This window comes from Saccostrea cucullata, unplaced genomic scaffold (assembly GCF_032062105.1).
Source record: "Saccostrea cucullata isolate Sc308-1 unplaced genomic scaffold, CSIRO_AGI_Scuc_v1 ctg1130, whole genome shotgun sequence".
Taxonomy (NCBI): domain Eukaryota; kingdom Metazoa; phylum Mollusca; class Bivalvia; order Ostreida; family Ostreidae; genus Saccostrea; species Saccostrea cuccullata.
In genome coordinates, this window is record NW_026937409.1 from 4497 (window position 1) to 14404 (window position 9908).

Below are 9908 nucleotides of genomic sequence, written 5' to 3' on the forward strand. Positions count from 1 at the left end.
CTGAATAAACTTGGAAACCGAACCACACAAATGTTCAACAGCAGAGAATTAAAATACCTTACTGATACACAAAACTCAGAAACAACAACACTGCATAATGGAATTGAAATACGTCATTCTTGAATACAATTGATGATTGCAAGTGTACATAATTTTTTTTAATCTTAGATGTTTAGGGGATGAAGTTTTTTGATTCAGTTTATTATTTTCGTACTTTATATGCCGATAACGTGATTCAGTAAACAAAAGTTTTGTCCTATTATCAATTAATTACCTTAAGATGTTTACTATTATATTTTTAAACAAAGTCCTTTAAATATTTTCTAAAAGTATTTCTCTTTTAAATTTGATACATGTATGTATATATATGCTTCTTTTATATAAAAAAAAATAATAATAATTAATAATCAAATTAGAATTAATTATAATAAAATAGATATTTTTGTTTACCCGGTGACCAAGTATAAGAACTCAAAATGTGTGTCTAAATATTATATACTAGCATTCAGAACTCAAGGGATGAGAGACAAAATAAAAACATTTAGTTTATTGTTGTCGAAATCTATCCTGATTTAAAGATTCTTTTACTTTTGAACTTGTAGAATTATAGGTACCTCTACAAGCCATGTTTCAGTTGGTGTTCAGACATTGCCCCTGCTGACAATGCCTTTAATTTATCTCCTCTGTCTTCACCACTAAAAATGTAAACTGATATCCCACTTACAATTATTCATATCAATTTTTAAAAAGTAATAATAATTTCCAAACAATTCATGGTCTTGATAGACAGATATTCCATTTCAGTGTCTAAGATAAAAACATGAAATTATACATGTATAAAACAGCAAGGAAAGCATCATAAAATCGGACTTCTTAATGAATCGTTTTTTACGCTTCTTTGACAGACTCCAACATTTAATTGCTGGTGTGTTGAGATCTATTGTTCCCATACACCGGTCACTTGCTCTGTGACATGCAGTGTCCAGAACAGAAGATAGATCAGGTGATCGGTTTCTCCGCGAGATCTGTAACGAGAGTTCCTCACTGTGACCTGCACGTGGCACTAGACCGAGTCCTTTCTTAGAAGACTGACCTGTAATCGCAAAAATAGTCATCCCTTTCAAAAGCGACATGGGGTCGGTCCAGATTTCACGTACGACTAGGGTTGAAGCTGCAGAGCATTAAAATGACATTACTGTTTTGTTTCTGTGTTCCGGCAACCGATGATGAAAGTTTACATAATAAAGTGCAAGTAATTTGGCCATTACAGGGACCCGCCCCAAACACAATCTGTGTAGTAATACGATACAAGTCGTCAAACCGTCCCCCCAAATGACCAGCAGCGCTCAGGATTAGTTTTTAGAAATCTTTTGAAAGCTTTATGAAGGCAGTTTGATGACCATATCCCGCAAGCTGTAGAAAATCCTTGCAGGGTATCAGAAAGAACAAAAGTGGTGCAAATTACAAATTCATCAAATATTAGTTGTAACCTTTTAAAAGCAGGGGCTGCATAACAATGTAATGATTTTTGTAATTTACGGAGCATGTTACCCGTGATTATATCCAGTATACGGGCAGGAAATATTTCTTAACTTGTCCATAATGAGCATGTGCAGCATTGATGCATTTGAAACTGACAGTCTATTAAGAATAATAAATGTGAGTCTCCGCTCATTTGTGTATGGTACTGGATATATTTTCTTGCCAATACCGTAAATTCCTTTGCTATACATTATTTGTTACGGTTATGTTTTTTTGCACTTATTAATAAATATTCACATTTTCAAATGTTATTTTTGTATTCTTTTTTATATTTTGAATTTTCTTATTTAAAATATGATAATGTTTTCATATAAAGATATAAAATGATACAAAAACACATAGTTCTGATCGTTTATTACAGAAGAAAACTTTTAAACTGATGCTTGGGAGGTTTTAAAGCTAATATATTTATACTCTGTTTGGAAAATCATATCTATTCGAGATATTTTTAAACTTTAGTCCCTAATTATTAATTTTATTTACAATTCAAATTGCATCGAGTCTTTGATTATGTAAAAATTTTAACTAAATTTATTGTTCTATAGTGATTAAGGACAGATGATTCAAACAAATTTTTTCTTTGAAAAAGATTAAATATCATGTCACAAGTTTAGAAAAATGGATGGTTCTTAGAATCTTTTCTCCAAAGAACTGAAATATGAAAAAGAATTGGAAAATATTAGTAATATTTCTACGAAAAAACAAATATAGACAAATCACATTCAGTAAAGGTTTACAGGTGAAAATAAATTTCAGAAAATGTTAATTTGGCACTAAAAGTGTAATATAAAATTAAGAAAAACATACCGAGCCAGGTGAATTTTATTAGGAAAAGCTAAATGCTAAAAATCAGCCTATGTGATATTGCCAATTTTTTGTCATTTCGATCTTCCTCTTAAAATTCACCTGGCTTGGTATATTTTTCTAAGGTTTATATTACACTTTTAGCGCCAGGATAACATATTCTGAAATTTATTTTCACCTGTAAACCTTTACTGAATGTGATTTGTCTATATTCGTTTTTTTATTGAAATATTACTAAAATTTTCCAAATCTATTTCATTTTACAGTTCTTCGGAGAAAAAATTCTAAGAACCATCCACTTTTCTAAACTTGTGACATGATATTCAATCTTTTTCGAAGAAAAAATTTGTTTGTATCATCTGTCCTTAAGATGAGAAAAAGGTCTTTTTTATCTCTTACATCTTATTTATATAAACTTCTCAGCAAATATACTTTGTATATTTCATCCAGTCAGAAATCAGGTAAGACTCTCTTCTTAAACTTAATGTAATTTACAGTAACTTTCAGTCGTTGATTTATCTTACTTTATGTTACGTTAAATTTTTCAAAAGTTTTCCAACATCATTTCAAAAATTTTCTACTGTATAGAAAAATATCTTTAACTGGGTTTTCTTTCATATTTTCCATTTATCCCAAAAGCTTAATATGTTTCTTTTTAGATTTAGGTATTACTTCCGTTGCATTTAATTCTATGGTTTTCTTTGATCAAAATCATCTTCCAAAGCAATTAAAGATAAAAATCAAAGCAATCTTTATGATTCAAAATTAATTCATTGAATAACAATAGCACCCAAGTAAATCCAAAGTGAAGCAAGTCAGATGCTATGAAAAAATCCAAAGGCCAATGATTTTTTTAAATCATGAATTTAGAGAGATATTAAGAAGCTGGTAATTTTTGACACGTGTTGGGTTCATCGATTGGGTAATCCGACAAAGCTTCGATTGCGTGTGACTTTTGAAGGAGATACAAATTATTCAATTGACAAGGGTTTAAGAATTGAAATAATAGTAGAGTGTGTTTTATTACAGAATAAAAGGCTCCAGGGACTATATTTCGGCCCCAGTCACTCGTGGCAAGCATTTAATAGGGAGTGTAAACTGATGATAATTAACTTGCGAAGTTACACCCTCCCTGAAATTTAAAGAACAGAGAAAGAGGTTATGAAGTGCCAAAACAAATTCATAACGCACAGAGTCGCCAGAAAGCGAAGTCGTATTTACAAAAATTTTTGCTTGTCGTGTCTCAGGGTAAAATATTTCGACATGTAAATAGGGGGGAAATTAAATTTAAAATTTTTAAATTTGAAATTATTTTTTAAGTAATACCAAACTTTGAAGAATCATTGAAATTGAAGATACTCATAACGATAAAAAAAATAGTTTTTGACGGAATGACAAAATTCCAAAATGATTTTTTCACAAATATACACATGTAATCGTTTCAAGCTGGACGTTTAAACAAGTTTACAAAGATATCAAATCGATCTGGAGAGTATACATAGAACAATTTTTCAAAGATAACCAATGAAATCTTTGGGTTTTTTTATGCTTTATACACACGAACAATTTGGTAACAAAATCTACTTAAAACAACATATAGTACAGATGTTTACAACTTAACAAAATATTTTTTGAATCAAATTAAAGCGTAAAATATGTTATAAATTGTTACAGTTGACTCCGACTGTGGTTGTTAAAATTCTATCAAATAATAGATATGTCTCTTATTCCTGACTATACAGCTATACATCATTGTATAAAAAGTAATGGTTTTTTAAACATGTCAAAGAGGCAACATGTTGCATTAAACCCCCACCCTCAATTTAATTTTCTCAGGTTTATGAGATTAACTTGGGTTTATTATTTTTTTATAATAGAAAAACGAGCGTTAATGTATAATCAGCCAAACGAATGAAGCAAACCATATAACGTAATTCTAATATTTTACCCTTGATAACACACGTCCCGACTTCCTGTCACAATTCATCGAGTATCGCATTTCTATAAGACATCTCATTCTATCAGATGACATGCAAACTTTATAACTCCATTACATTGCATGGTTTGTAATTTTAAATCGACTTTTTGACCTCAATCGGCAGCCATTTTAATCGGCGCCAGTGAACCGTGGATTTAGTAATCGGAGAAATTCGACACAGAGTTGCTTTTTTGAATAAATTTTCTTTCCTGATAAACTGCCCTGATTTAAATTTCAATTCAATTCTTTTATCCTGGCATTACATCGTCACACTATTTATTGAAAGTGAAGATAAATTGGACCAATATGAATATATGAATGCGAAATCCTGGTGTTCGATTCGACTCTATTTGTATGGAGAACATGTAGTGTAGGGGCAATATAAAATTAATTGTTATTGGTTTTATTTGTGATACACTCACACTTTCTGGCAGAAGTGGCCACCAAAGTAAGAAATATATCCGCCACAAACGCATGCTGTAACACAGTTTTGTCATCAATTTCTGTTCAAATTATCCCTCAATATCCGCTCGTGTGTTTCATGATATGGACTGTTACAAAAATTTAAATTGTCATTGAAGGATGTCGTTTTTGTGCAATTCTTATGTAAATTAAATGCCATTTTGTCACGTTGTAAATAGATTACATTTGTCACTTTTCAAGCATTGATCTTTCTTATAATAATCCTATAACCCCTAGAGAAAAAATACATCGTATGGAAGCTAATTACAATTATATCTACAAAGCCTTCAAAATCAAGTAATTTTCCCCTTATTTAGTTCTGAAACTTGCTTTTGAAGAAAATATATTTTAATTATCCAAAAACCTCACATGTTATTATCAAGCGCACTGGACCATTATTATTGGACAATTATTTGTCTGTATGATATTTCATTGAAGGTTGTTTCGAGCATCCTTGAAAATTTATGCGCGGTCTATAAGAAAAAAAATTATATTGAAAATTTTTTAAAGAAAAGAACCACTGATATTTCATCAAGAACAAATGTGTTGGAAAATTTATTACAAGTAACACACAGACATACATGTATAAGCATCATGGAGACAAAAATGTTTTGATAGTTAACTATTAGTATCTATAGAGAGTGACTATGTCCGATTTTTGACACAAACAAAAGAAAACAACGTTACATTTCCAAAGCAAACCAACGTTTTATCAATAAATTACTAATAAATAATCCAACCCTGAAAAAAGGATCCAAATTGTTGGCTCCCTAAAATATGTAAGCCCTATTCTTATTTATGTTTTTAATTAAATCGTATTTATTAAAGTATCCACTTTGATTTTACATAATCAAAATAAATTAACTAGTGTAAAGCACAGATCTTTAATTTTATCTTTCAAGATTATAGTCAAATATTGGTAGATTATTTTAAGAAACTTTTTTTAAGAATGATGCTTATAGACGAATATGAATCGTGAAATAATTGTAAAACAACTGCGATATAAAATGTAAATCATTGTGAACACAAGGTTCCAAAAAGGTTTAAAGAAACAGATTGGCAGAATCTGTTTATATATCATACAAAGATATCATACAGTATATCATGTAAGGCAGTAAAAACAAGTGATATAGCTCTTCCTATATTTTATAGTATTATAATTAACAATAAATAAACAAATAATAATAAACAGAAGAAGTAAAATATGAAGTGATATTTATGAAGTGAAATGTATATAAAGTACTCAATAAACGTTAAAACGCGTATTTTGAATAAGAAATTAAATCAACATAATTGCAAAACTGTGTTTTTGAAATTTAATATCGACGTACAAAGGCAATTTAGATTTGATACTAGATATGAGATATTTTTATATTTGATAAGTTGACCAATAATCAAAAATTAAAATTAATGTATTAAAATTGAAAATGATATTTTAAGTGATACAAAATACAAAACACAACATAGATAAGCTAAAACTCCTATATTTTTCAGTTATTTTTTCCTCTTAAAACCCAGCCCCTTTTATAAATTTACCCCATCTTACTTATTTGCTTTTCTTGATTTAAACAGAAATCATTGCAAATTGTTGTCTACTTTATTTTTACCCATCATTCAATTTTCTCCTGGGAGGCCGTGTGTGTTGAGGACAACAGCATTGTTGGAAGAAAGGCAACCTCCAAACAGATGACATCCACTCCTCTGTAGTGTGCATAAGATCGATAAAAGACAACGCTGAACTCGTGATCAATACCAACGCATGCGCACGTATATGTGTTATGACATAGGGAGGGAAATTCAAAGATTAACAAAGTTTGAAAACTTCTGTTGGACGCATGTTATATTTTATAAAACATTCTTAAGGTATATTTTAAACTTTCATCGCAAGGTATTTGTGTTTATAAGTTCCATTAAAAGAATCATGTCTGTATTATTTTGGTTTCGTGAAGAAATATAAGAGATGGGTTGTTTTTGAGTGATATACAAATCCCACACATTTTGTATATATAATGTTTACGATATATAAATTTACTAAGTTCTGAACCAAAAACAAAATCTTCATGTATTTTTTTATTGTCAAAGTTAAAGACTGTCAAATTCTGCACATTGAAAGTTCATTATCTAGTCTACAAAATGGAGGGACTGGCAAACACTCGCTCCTTTTGGTAGCATGCAAAGGATTATATTCTTTTATTACGAGGCAATAAAACATCTGCTAGAGATATTCGAAAACTGAACTTGTCAATACGAGCAATAGGACAATGGAAATGAAGTATAAAACCAAACACTATCATATAACGAACGTTTCTATCTGGTTAATTGAATGTTCTTTGACTGTGCACATTTTGAAAATTTTGTTCCAGTTCTGTATTGAACATTCATTTCTCGAAAGGCAGGTGAAATAGCAAAACGCGTGCGCAAGACATTGCCTTAGTTTTTGCAGAGACCTTTTTTTGTTAATGGAAAGTGAAATTCTGCACATTGTTGTAATAATGAATCTTTACCACCACTGCAAACTGCAAAGAAGCGAGAGCTGAAACAGCAGTGAGGAAAGAACGACAATATGCAGTGGTTTCCTTCAGCAAGACGTTGGCAATGAAGTTTTATCCTGTAATTAATAAGTGAACACACATGGACTTTTATATCATTTACACGCGTGTCAACAATATAAGAGCTGATGCTGCAACATGTCCATTTGGAAGGTGCCACATAACGTCTTCGGCAGAAAACACAAAATTCCGGTTTTTATTTTATTCTTTATCTTTGCAGAAGGACAGATGGAAAAGCAGAAGCTAACTTAATAAAATAAGAACTACTTTTTGTATATTTTAGCCTTAGTTGCAGCTGGTTCTTCTGCATATCAACATCACTCCAAGTTTTGACCCCCAACGAAAAAAAAATAGAATCTGCTCCATACATCTTGCAAAACACGCCATCTTAAAGCAGATGGAGAGAAAACGTTCTCTTGTCCAAATCATGGTTTCTTCGTCCTTCTTGATATGCACCTGGTTATATTGAGATACCATTAACATCTTAAAGATGAATTTGGTCAAACCCAGAAACCACAGAAAGGATGCATCTGCAAGAACTGTTCAAGAACTAGATAACCTTCCTTCTGTTTCTTGAGTTCTCTTTTGTTTTTGTCTCTGTCTTATACACATGATGAGTGTTATACTGTTGTAATCTTGTATATCAAGTACCTTGATAAGTACCCTAGATAAGTCTAGGGGTTTCTTGGTACATTCACCTGTCCTTTTGGTTTTTAGATGACAAAACAGAGACACTTGTATCTTCAAAGGTTACTTCTTGAATTGTGCAAAGTAATTCTTCTATTTGTTCATCATCAAGTTTTTCAGATAAATATGATAACTGAAAGATAAAATCAAGTGTTGTTGCAAACTTTTGTGTCATGTTATTTTTCAGGTACTGCGGGTATTTTTTGTTCAAAAAAGGGTGAATATATCAATAAAGATCAAAACTTATTTGGATGTACAAGTTATATTTCCATCTAATATCAAAAACTAAATTTCTAGAACATTCTCTGCTTTTTCTCTGTTTTGTAAAAAAAAAATCTAAACGGGTTCACAAACTTCTTTTCACAATATGTATCTTTTTATTTTCAAAAAGTGCATTATAATTTATGTAAATAAAAGTCAAGATTTCATGCCAACAGAAAATAAATAAAGAATGCATTATTGACTACATAAACTGATAGTAAAAGACGAACTTTTATCAAATTTATTACATAACCTTCGACAATTTGGATGCTTTCAATAGATTCAAAATGCGTGGGTTTCCATTTACAAGATAAAATTTGAATTATTGACACTTTGGCGGGAAAATACCGGATACACGATAAGATAGCATGATTCAGTATAATGTAAAATCGGCCAGGTCTTTATCATACTTAGAATCACATTGGAGATATGTTTGAGAACGCGTAGAAGAAAAGGAATCTAAACCAGAAAAAAAATCATACAGTTGAAACAGAAAACAAACCAGTAACTAAAGTGTTATGTAGAATTATTCCTATTGAATTAAGTACATACAATTTTTGAACCTATGGTAAATAAAGTACCCGAAAGAGATAATCCTTCTAACTTTCAAGAAGTATATCCAATCTTTGACTACTATCAAATTTGCACGTTTCTTCATGATAATTGCTTATTAATTAATCCATATGTATTATTTTGATGTATCATATGATTGCCAAATGATTCGCTTGCAAGTGTTTTATCATTATGGAACTTAACATGATAGAAAAAGAATGATCAAATCTCCTGTAAACAATAGATAGTATTAGGCTTCCTATGTAGATCTACAGGAGCTTATACTTTTTGTATAATTAGGGTTAAAAAATTCAAACACAAATAACTTGACATATCTTGACGTCTTCCTACAGGAAATATTAAATAATTATAACTATAGAATATATAAAGCCTGTTGAACAAAAATTGTTTCCTTTACATTTTTGTATAATTCCTTTTATACATATACACTACAGGCGTTTTCTTTTCTGTTTTCATTTTTATCTTTCCAAAGGACGGCACAGATATTTTAATTTGAGTTCATCAAATTGACTGAATGTTCAAACTATTTCTCTGCTTCAGTTTATGTTTTGCTTGTTGTGTTTTCCTTTTCGCTTCTTTTCGTCAAATTCCCTTACTTATGCAGCAATATACCTTCATCACCTGTATACAGGGTTTATATCTCTCAGTTAATTCGATACGCAAGAGCATGCTCTTTATATGAACAATTTCTTAAACGCGATAAATTATTGACAAACAAGTTACTTAAGGTCAAGATCTAGTAAATAACTTCAGACTATTTTTGGTGCTAGATCCATTATGACGTCATAATAAATTTCAACTTTCTTTTTCCCGTACTTTACGGCTTTTGCAGAATTATGTAGAAAATAGGGTATTTTCATGATATTCAATTTGAAATCATATGAAAAGTAAACTGGATACCTATTTTATATTTGATATTGATTTAAAGAAGAGGCTTTGAACATCCTAATTACAATTTTCTGATAGACTGTAGGCAATCTGGATACATTTCCTTTGTCGAATATGAAGAAAACTCCCATATTCGTGACTGGTTTTCTTAATTTTTTATTGAA